The sequence below is a fragment of the Coptis chinensis genome, chromosome 9, assembly GCF_015680905.1.
Source record: "Coptis chinensis isolate HL-2020 chromosome 9, ASM1568090v1, whole genome shotgun sequence".
NCBI lineage: Eukaryota > Viridiplantae > Streptophyta > Magnoliopsida > Ranunculales > Ranunculaceae > Coptis > Coptis chinensis.
In genome coordinates, this window is record NC_141464.1 from 64,632,269 (window position 1) to 64,641,235 (window position 8,967).

Consider the following 8,967-nt stretch of genomic DNA (forward strand, 5'->3'; position numbering starts at 1 on the left):
ATTAGGAACCCAAAATGAAAGTGAGTTTATAAAAATAGACTCTTACATGTATGCAAAATGTATAGAAATTGTAAACTATCGAACTAACCTACAAAAACAATTAACGGGAAATCAGAAACTGGATGCAGATGTATTGAACTAACATCAAAGAGTAATTAACGGGAGATTGGAACCTGGATGCAAATGCAATGAACTAATCTCAAATACTAATTAATAAAACATCCCTAGATTCAACTGTACTGAATTAACCTTAATGAATAACTAAAGGGAAATTATAAAGTGGATGTAATTGCACTGAACTAACCTCAAATAATAATTAACGGGAAATTAGAAACTTGATGCAACTGCATTGAACTAACCTCAAAGAATAATTAATGAGAAATTGGAAACAGGATGCAACCTACTACATTAAACTAACCTCAAAGAATAATTAATGGAAAATCAGAAACTTGATGCAAATGCATTGAACTAATAACCCCTAAAACATATTTGTATTAAATGTAGGGGGAATAAATGTCTCAACAAATATAGTTTTGCATTTTAAGTAGAGTTTATCATAATTCTTTTATTGTGATTGGGAATGACTTTCTATTCAAGTAGCTTCAATATTATCTTCGCCACATTGGGCATTCTCACAAAACTTCAATCAAACTTCTATTGTTAAACCTAACAATAAAAAGAAGTCGATGAGTTTTATCAATGTTTGATGCTTCCTTTTTATAGAGAGTGGTGCAAGAAATTTAAATGAGTAATTAATATAATTTTCATATCTCATAGCTATGCATAGTTGCTAATATTTTTTAGAATAATTTAATATAACGACACCCGTTCGTAGGACATGTTCATATGATAAATTTTTTTCAAGTGGGAGTGATTAAACGCTCTTAATTCTATGTTTATTGGTTTTTATACTTAGTTTCTTAAGTCCGAAGTCCACAGTCCGAAGTCCAAAGTCCAAAGTCCAAAGACCAAAGTCCAAAGTCCAAAGTCCGTATAGTCGTACGTTTTAGTCAAGTTACCTTACTCACGTGGGTTTGGTATGATAGGTCGAGTAAGGGATCGTCCAAACCTTAGGGCTCGGAAAAGGTTCACAACTGGAATTACAACTTTGGGTGAGTAGGATTTTAGGTTTTTTAGTTGGTTTTAATTAAATTAACGGTAATGCAAATAATGTAAATTACTACGGTGATTTTGATGTAGGTAACCAAAGATAGAGAACAGGGAGAGAGTTAATCATACTCATCCAAAAATCATTTTTCAACAGTTTATATTACCACGTCACTACATCTCTAATTTGTCTCGGGTTTGGAGACGACGTCGAGTATTGATCCCTAGCGCATGCCTACATCTCTGAGCCACATCGCACTAGCATAAGGAATTTAACTAATATTTCATCTCTGGAATATCATTTCAGCTCTTGGCTCGATTCCACATCAGCTGGACAAATTGGAGAGTCAGTCGACACCATAGAGTTCTTGGCCAAGACATTTTAGGTCGATTGCGAGAGATCGTTTCAGAAGATCGGCATCCAAATTTGTACAGTCTCAGTCATTTTGGGACCGGATGTCTAATCTATGCCTAGTTCCTAAGCAGTGATTCTAGAATATTAAAAAGTCAATCCGGATTCTCACACGAAGCAAAGATAACCCTCCCCACGGGGGATAGCTCATGGTCATTGAAGGAATAATAAAACTTGCTGTATACATTAAGTAAATAGATGCAGGACAGGAATTACACTAGAAAGGAAATGATTGTTATTAAGGGTAAATTGACTTACAATATTTAAGCTGCTGGAATGAAAATGACGGAATGTAAGTGCTGAAATAAAACTAACTAATTGCTAAGCGGATGCTAGAGCATGAAAATGCTGAAGGAAGAATATCAAAGGCTACCCCTCATATATATAGGCTGATGTCTCGTGAAGGATTTAATTGACTTTTGTTTGTTTGCTAATTGAAACGTTCAAAACTTTGAGAATCAAAGTTTTGTTTTTACCTGTTTTAAATTTTAGCTTTTGTCTTTTTGCTTATTAAGGTTTTGTTTTTTAGCCAATTTCAATTCAAACCACCTGGTTTGAATTGGTACATGTCTTCTATATTGTTAGGTGGCACCAAATTAAAACCATCACTTGTCACCTGCCTATGCTGAGTCGTCATGGCTTTTGGGCCCGCAGAGTGGGTCTACTTAGTATGTCTAGTGGCGGCGCCGATTTTGGCATTTTTACAACTTTCTGTCTTTGCGTAGAGTTTGTCGCCCTGGTCGCTCTGGCGGTTCACTAGCCAACGTCGGCACCCAGATTTATCAGATGTGAGCTTCGGAAGTTTGTTACTTCTTTACATGTGGACCCGTTCTGCACTGGTTTTGTTCTTTTGGAAACTTCGGCTCTAGTCAAACTTTGTTGGGCTTTACTGGGGTTGAGTGGGAAACTTCAAATATTCCAGTATTCCCGTACTTCGATGCATATTTTATCATTATATTCATTTTAAATGCGGAAACCTGTAAAAGTACGAAAATATAATTATTACATGATTATTAAACACATAATCGACCAAAATGCTATGTCTCTCGGGGTTTAATATTACAGTTTTGGGTGCTTATCACACCACCCCCAAACAACATTTTGCTTGTCCTCAAGCAAAGATGAGACATTAAAATGATAAGTGGTCAAAAAATGTGTTGTCCTAAGCTAAATCTCATTTCGCAGAGTGCGGTTGCATTGACCGTATGCAACAAGGCCTTGAACCACTAGGAATTCCCTAGTGGACGAGTTATAGCCTCGTGAGGGTTTTCCAGAGAAGATACCCACAAACTTCGTTTATATTACAACGACTCAGTAACAAAGGCTTGTTTCCTTAATTAATCTAAGGTATCTAGACATCACACTAGCGGGGGAAACAAGGATTTAATTCTTTCGAATTTCAAGTTAATATACATACAATAATCAAAACATCTACGTATGCACTACTAAAAAAAAGGTTTTATCTCGGTTCTAAAATTATCCTTATCTCAGTTATGCTGATGACCGAGATAATATGTCCCATAAACTAGTTATTATCTATGAGTTGAAATATGTTATCTCGATTCTTACATATCCGAGATAAACCAAAATATAATTATCTCCCATGGTGTGGCACTGATATAATAGGAAATTTCAGTTATCTCGCACTCAATCGAAATAATTGAAATTATACCAAATATCTCGGCACTTAACCAATATAATTAATCTTAAACCAAATATCTCGGAATAGATAGGCAAAATAGAAAACAGAAATCGCAAAAAAGAGGACACGATTAGATAATGGCAACCGCCCTTTTCACACTCTCTCGCACGAACTCAGGATGGCAACCGCGCGCCCCGTTGTGCTCCCAACCTCCCAAGTATCTCGCTTCTCCACTCTTGAGCTTAACAAGGTAAGTACCGATTTTTATAATTGCAAGCACCGATTTTTTAAAATTGGAAGAACGAATGAATTTAGTCCCTTCTCAAAGGCTTCAAGGTACGGTTTTTCTTTTATATTGATTGGAGACTTTGGATGTAGCATTTTAATTATTCTCTACTCACATTTTGAGCTTCCTCTTTCACTATCATTGCAGCACTCCAAGATACTCAGAAGGCAGTGTTTTCCATATCAAAAACTCCGTCTGAAGCACAGGTACTTATTGAGGTAATTTTTTTATTTACTACAAAATATGAATTAAGAAAAGCACTTTGAGGGTAAACTGCCTGAAACTTGTTAAGTTTCTAAAATAATGTTATTTCAACAGTATGCAGTCAAACTGCACCTGGGCTCTAGCTTACCCATTTTGCCTCATGCCCAGGGGAGCTTAGTATTGCCTAGACTGGCAAATAGACTATAACCAGTCCTTGCATTACACCATAAATTTATTTGGACCTTATGAGGCATTTATATTCCTTTGTCTTTTAGGTCTTTGAGCAAGGACTGCGTGGAGTTGTTTTACAGGTCGAAGATGTTGATTTTGTCCTTGATTTGAAGATAATTTCTCTTGGAGTAGAGGTTTTCAACTATAGTAAGGTGTTGGTTCTAATCGTGGCTGGCATTATCAGGACTATATTGACAAAAGATGTGAATCCATTGAACTTGGTTAAAGCTACTGTTACACGTGTTCAAGTAGAATGGGTGATCACATGTGTTGATTTGTGCACTCTCTTGAGGCCCAACGAGGGAATTCTGGTCTGATCTAGACTCTGAATTTGTCATGTCGCTCCAATTGAGAAAGAAAGAACAAGGACTTGTCGATGGTCCCTTCACTGACATCAGGTTTGCTTCTTAATTCTAGGTGCTTTCTTCTTCATTTTTTTTTCGTTTGTTTCTGCTACTATAGTGGCTAGTATCTTACTTACCAGTTACCATTAGTCTGGCTAAGCCAATATACTTTGACAGCAAGTTTGTTAATAGCGTTTGTGAAGCCCACTCTTTTGTTAATGGAGTTTCTTAATAGAAGTTTGTTCAACAAGATGTTGCTAGAAATTTTTTGGTATCTAAGGACGCCTGATGAGTTTACTCTTGGGGAACGAAGGAGGGATTAGCCTCTAAGGAAAACTGAGAAAGAGGGGATATGGAAGAAAATAATAGGAGAAGGCTAGGGACCAGTTTTATCTTTCTCAAGATTCATTAATATCAAATTAGCATGTGCACGGGGTTATGACAATACTTCAAGTAGTGGGGGTGGGGGGAACGGTTTCATTAATGAGTTTCTCTATTTTTCAATATGGCAACAAGGTAAGTTGCAAGCCAAAGTACCTGGTTTGATAATTCAAGGAGTATACATTATCTAATGAAGATTAGTAAGATACCATGGAAACTTTCCTGACTTTCTGAAAGCTAGAGGCACTGTAGAAGATATGAGCAACTTTGATATAGACTTGAAAGTACAAAGAGCAAAGGATATCCCACTTGAAAAAGTATCTGTCCAGAAACAAATTGACCTACTCACAGCCCAAGCATGGATTTCTCAGAGTAAAAAGCTTGAGGACAAGGTTGCAAAATGAAGCGTCTGAGTTTGGTTTCCCATCCGAGTATACCCATATGATCTTACTTGAGACGGTAGGAGGGAAGCGAAACGTGCAATCAATTGATATACAAAAAGATTCTAAACAAAGTTGACCTCTGAAACTTGTCGAATCTAAAGGTCGCAAGATTACATTTATGAAAGAGAGCGAACGGGATTGGCTTTGGTAACTTGGTTGCGACGGGCTGATAATGTTCCTCCCAAGATTCGGGAATCCCGATTGCCGAGCTTCATGGGGAAGTCTTTGCAAAGGCAGCTTCGAGTTGATGCGATGAAATCGAAAATTGATCTTTGTTGCATGTCTTTGCGATTCGGACTTGTTCACGATGAATGATCGGTGTGCAATTGCTATCACACAACTTTGCACTTTGCCTTGGTGTGTTTGGGCTGCCTCGGCTGTTTTTCTCGTGTTGCAGCGGCAGTTGATGACTTCATTGTTTGATCTTGCAAGTTTGTTGGCAATCATCACGATCCCTTTAACCCCGCCACGGTAGCAATCACACTTCCTACTTTCCTAGTACAAGTTAGTTTACAAATGATGTATATATGGCCATTGTATCATGTTCTGGAATATATTGCTATTCGAGATTGTTTTAGTTTTCAAAAAAAAAAATTTTGGTATCTCCTTTTTAAGTGTTTTTGGTTGTAAATATGGATGCCCCGGTTCTTTATTGTTGTTTTGGGACTGGGAACCATTGTATCATTGCTTTAAGTTGAATAAGTATAATGCATGATTTTCTGTTGATCCTACCTAACGTAACGTAATATGTTTGCTTCCTTATCAATGGGTTTTAGACTTTTAGTTAAGGCGAAGTTCATGTTGATAGTTACAGATTTGGAACTATTGAAATACTGGTCTGAAGGATTGGAATTTATGGCTAATTACAATATCGCTAAAATCTCTATCGTATTATCAAATTGAGAAATTCTAACTTTGAAGGCTTATTATTTTGGTGTTAAGTTGAATGATATTGCTGCAATATTATCATTTCTTGTTGATTTGTTATTGCCTTTGGTGTGAGGTTTTAATCATGGATTCTCAATGACGTAAGAATGTAACTTAAGCATGCATCAACAAGAAGCATAGCTATAACACCAGGATGCAGTAGGATGATAAAATGAAGGGTGCTGATAAATTAAGCTTTCCTTCTCAAGTTGTCCTTTTGTCTCCTAGCGATCTAGCTTGTGAATTCAGGTATGCTTTTCGTCCTTCATAATACGCTATATGGTAGTGTAGGTTAACTAGCTATTAACTTCTTGCTCATGCCAATTATTTATCTGATTGTAGTTGTAGGTGATGAATGCAAATAAGATCGGAATAGAATGGTCTGCAAATCCAAAAGCTCGCTTGGAGATCCCAATTTGATGCTCGTGCCTTTGTCACGCGTAAGATCGATCACACATCGATCGACAAACAAGCCCAGATGGCAAGATAGCAGAGGTCCATCTTTGAGGGTTCCAGCAAGGCCGCAAGTACTTGACTTTTAGTTGATTGCACCAAGCTAGGCGATATCTCATCTAGTAAATTTTACCTCCTGAGAACTAAGCCTAAACTTGCACCTCATCTAGATGATAGTTCATATTGGGAGTTGTAGACTATGGACTATTGAAAACACTAGCTAGGCATCATTAGTGGTTTAGGCTTGTTTTTGCGAATTATGTTCTCTATTCAACTATTGCTACCATTTTCTATATTGGAGCTCGTCTTGTGAAAGATAAAATATCCACATTTAATAAATTTTTCACGGTAGAATGTTAATTGATTGTTGTTTTTCTTCCATATCGATTAGATATAGTTCTAATCTACATCTGTTTGCAGGTTTTCTTTGCTCTGACCATTGGGTCATGAACATTTCTCAAGCCAATGCAATGGTTGAAAAGTAAAAAAACCAAGGACTCCACTGCGTCTATTTTCAACATTCTTGATTGTAAACCAAAGATAGATTCAAGAAATGATGAAGACGACACACTAGCCAGTGTGAGAGGTGATATTGACTTACATCATGTCCGCTTTAAATACTCAACACGCATGGATGTGTAGATCTTCCAAGACGTGTCTTAGTATTCCATATGGAAAGGTTAAAAACATGTCTAACTATAGTTCAAAGATTATTTGATATATATTTGAGTTATTATCAATGATTGATCAGTGGTACTCTTTGGAAGTTATGTTCATGTTTGACATTGTTCATTCAATAAAATGAGATTCTTTAAAGAAATTGACTTATGTTGGGTTGCTTTTGTTGGTTGATGTTTAGGAATATAAATGGTAATGTGGTGGTTGTTCGGGAGAGTGGTTTCTATTTGTAGGTTGTCATAATAATAACAAAACATTAAAATAAAAAAAAAAAAAAAAAAAAAAATGACAAACTATGTCGGCCAAAAAAAGAGGTGAGATAAAAGGTTGTACATGTGATCACCCTTTCGAAAAGAATTTATCACGGTTTACTTTTATTATCTCGGTTTCAATAAAAAACATCTCAATTTTCTTCTATACTAATTGGTTTCAATCACAATTCATCTCGGTTTTATTCCATATAATCTATGTTTGATTGAGAAAACTGAGATAATAGGTTTAGATAAGATGTCAGACTTCTGAGATTATTTAGTAGCTTATTATCTCGATTTTATAGAACTCTATTATCTCAGTGGTTTTTATCTCGGTTTGTTTTTCCTAGAAAACCGAGGTAAAAGCTCTAACATCTCACCTTTTAGCTGAGTTTATATGCCCTTTTTTAAGTAGTGGTATGAGCATGCATGCAGTGATCTTATAATGAAATGTACGAACAGGACCGTTTCTGGATCCTTTGGATAGCGTTCTTAAATAGGTTCTCACAGGTATGTGTCGAAACACAATTTCTCTCTTATTTTTCCACTCAAGTTATGCTATCTCCAGTGTGCAGTGGGCACACGTTTCCTCATATATATACTCAATGACAGTTAGAGGAGCCGAGGTCGAGAAGTCACAACTACTACTTATTATCACACTATCCTACTCCTAATTGAGCTAGAGGTCTTTATTAGGTGTTTATGGGGCTTAGGAGGTAGTGTAGAAGAAACTGGAATGGAAAATTCAAAAATGATAAGTATGAGAGAATAAGGTCTTCGAGATATTTATAGTAGAGAATCATTATTTTCTTTCCTGCTTCTAACATGGGTTTCCATACTTGGATTTTTCAAGTTTTGTATTCCCTTTTGATTTGATTTTTGGGGAATTTTTGATATTTCTTTTGATTTTTGGAATTATATATATATATATATATTATATATTTATATATTTTATATATATATATATATATATATATATATTTTTTTTTTTTTTTTTTTTTTTTTTTTTGAAACATGTAACTGATTTTGATTTGTGACAAAGTTTTTCTCTTCATTTTTCTGCACTTCATCCTATTTCTCATACTCATCATCTAGGTAGGCTTATTTATTTGTGGTTAATAGATGGGTAATGATTTTTTTGGTAAAGTAGAAAGGATTAATGAAAGGTTCAGTGGAGCGATTAGCGGTATTTTTTTTTTTTTTTCCCAAAGAAAGCCTAAATTCTCGCCTAGGCTTTGGGTAGTGATCAAGTAAGTAGACGTGTGAACTTCTCTATTCGGAAGAATTACTCCTCTGTGTCACACATTTTGAGTTTTTGGTTAGATTCTTACAGGATATGGAAACTAAGTTGTCTAACCGTGGGTCCCAGAAACTTACTGTTGTGTACATTTAATGATAGTCAGTGCATGAATGCTCATGAAAAGATATAAAAACTATTGCATACGTATTAAATTAAGTTTCTAAGAACAAGTCCTAATTCTGATGTTAGGGTGAGATTTTTAAATATTTTTCATCATAGAAAGGGAAACTAGAATTTGTCACTAAATACGTTTATTTAGACATCAAGTAAACTATATACAGCTATGCATGCCTAATTTTTGCAAAAAG

The 8,967-nt window shown here is 35.7% G+C and overlaps 1 long non-coding RNA gene across 1 annotated transcript; it reads left to right on the forward strand.

The window, feature by feature from the left end:
- Positions 1-4,136: 4,136 nt before the first annotated feature.
- Positions 4,137-6,410, forward strand: LOC147477339 (uncharacterized). The gene is made up of 3 exons (XR_015207501.1): positions 4,137-4,280; positions 6,054-6,226; positions 6,320-6,410. It is a non-coding gene; the product is annotated as an uncharacterized LOC147477339 (long non-coding RNA).
- Positions 6,411-8,967: the final 2,557 nt, after the last annotated feature.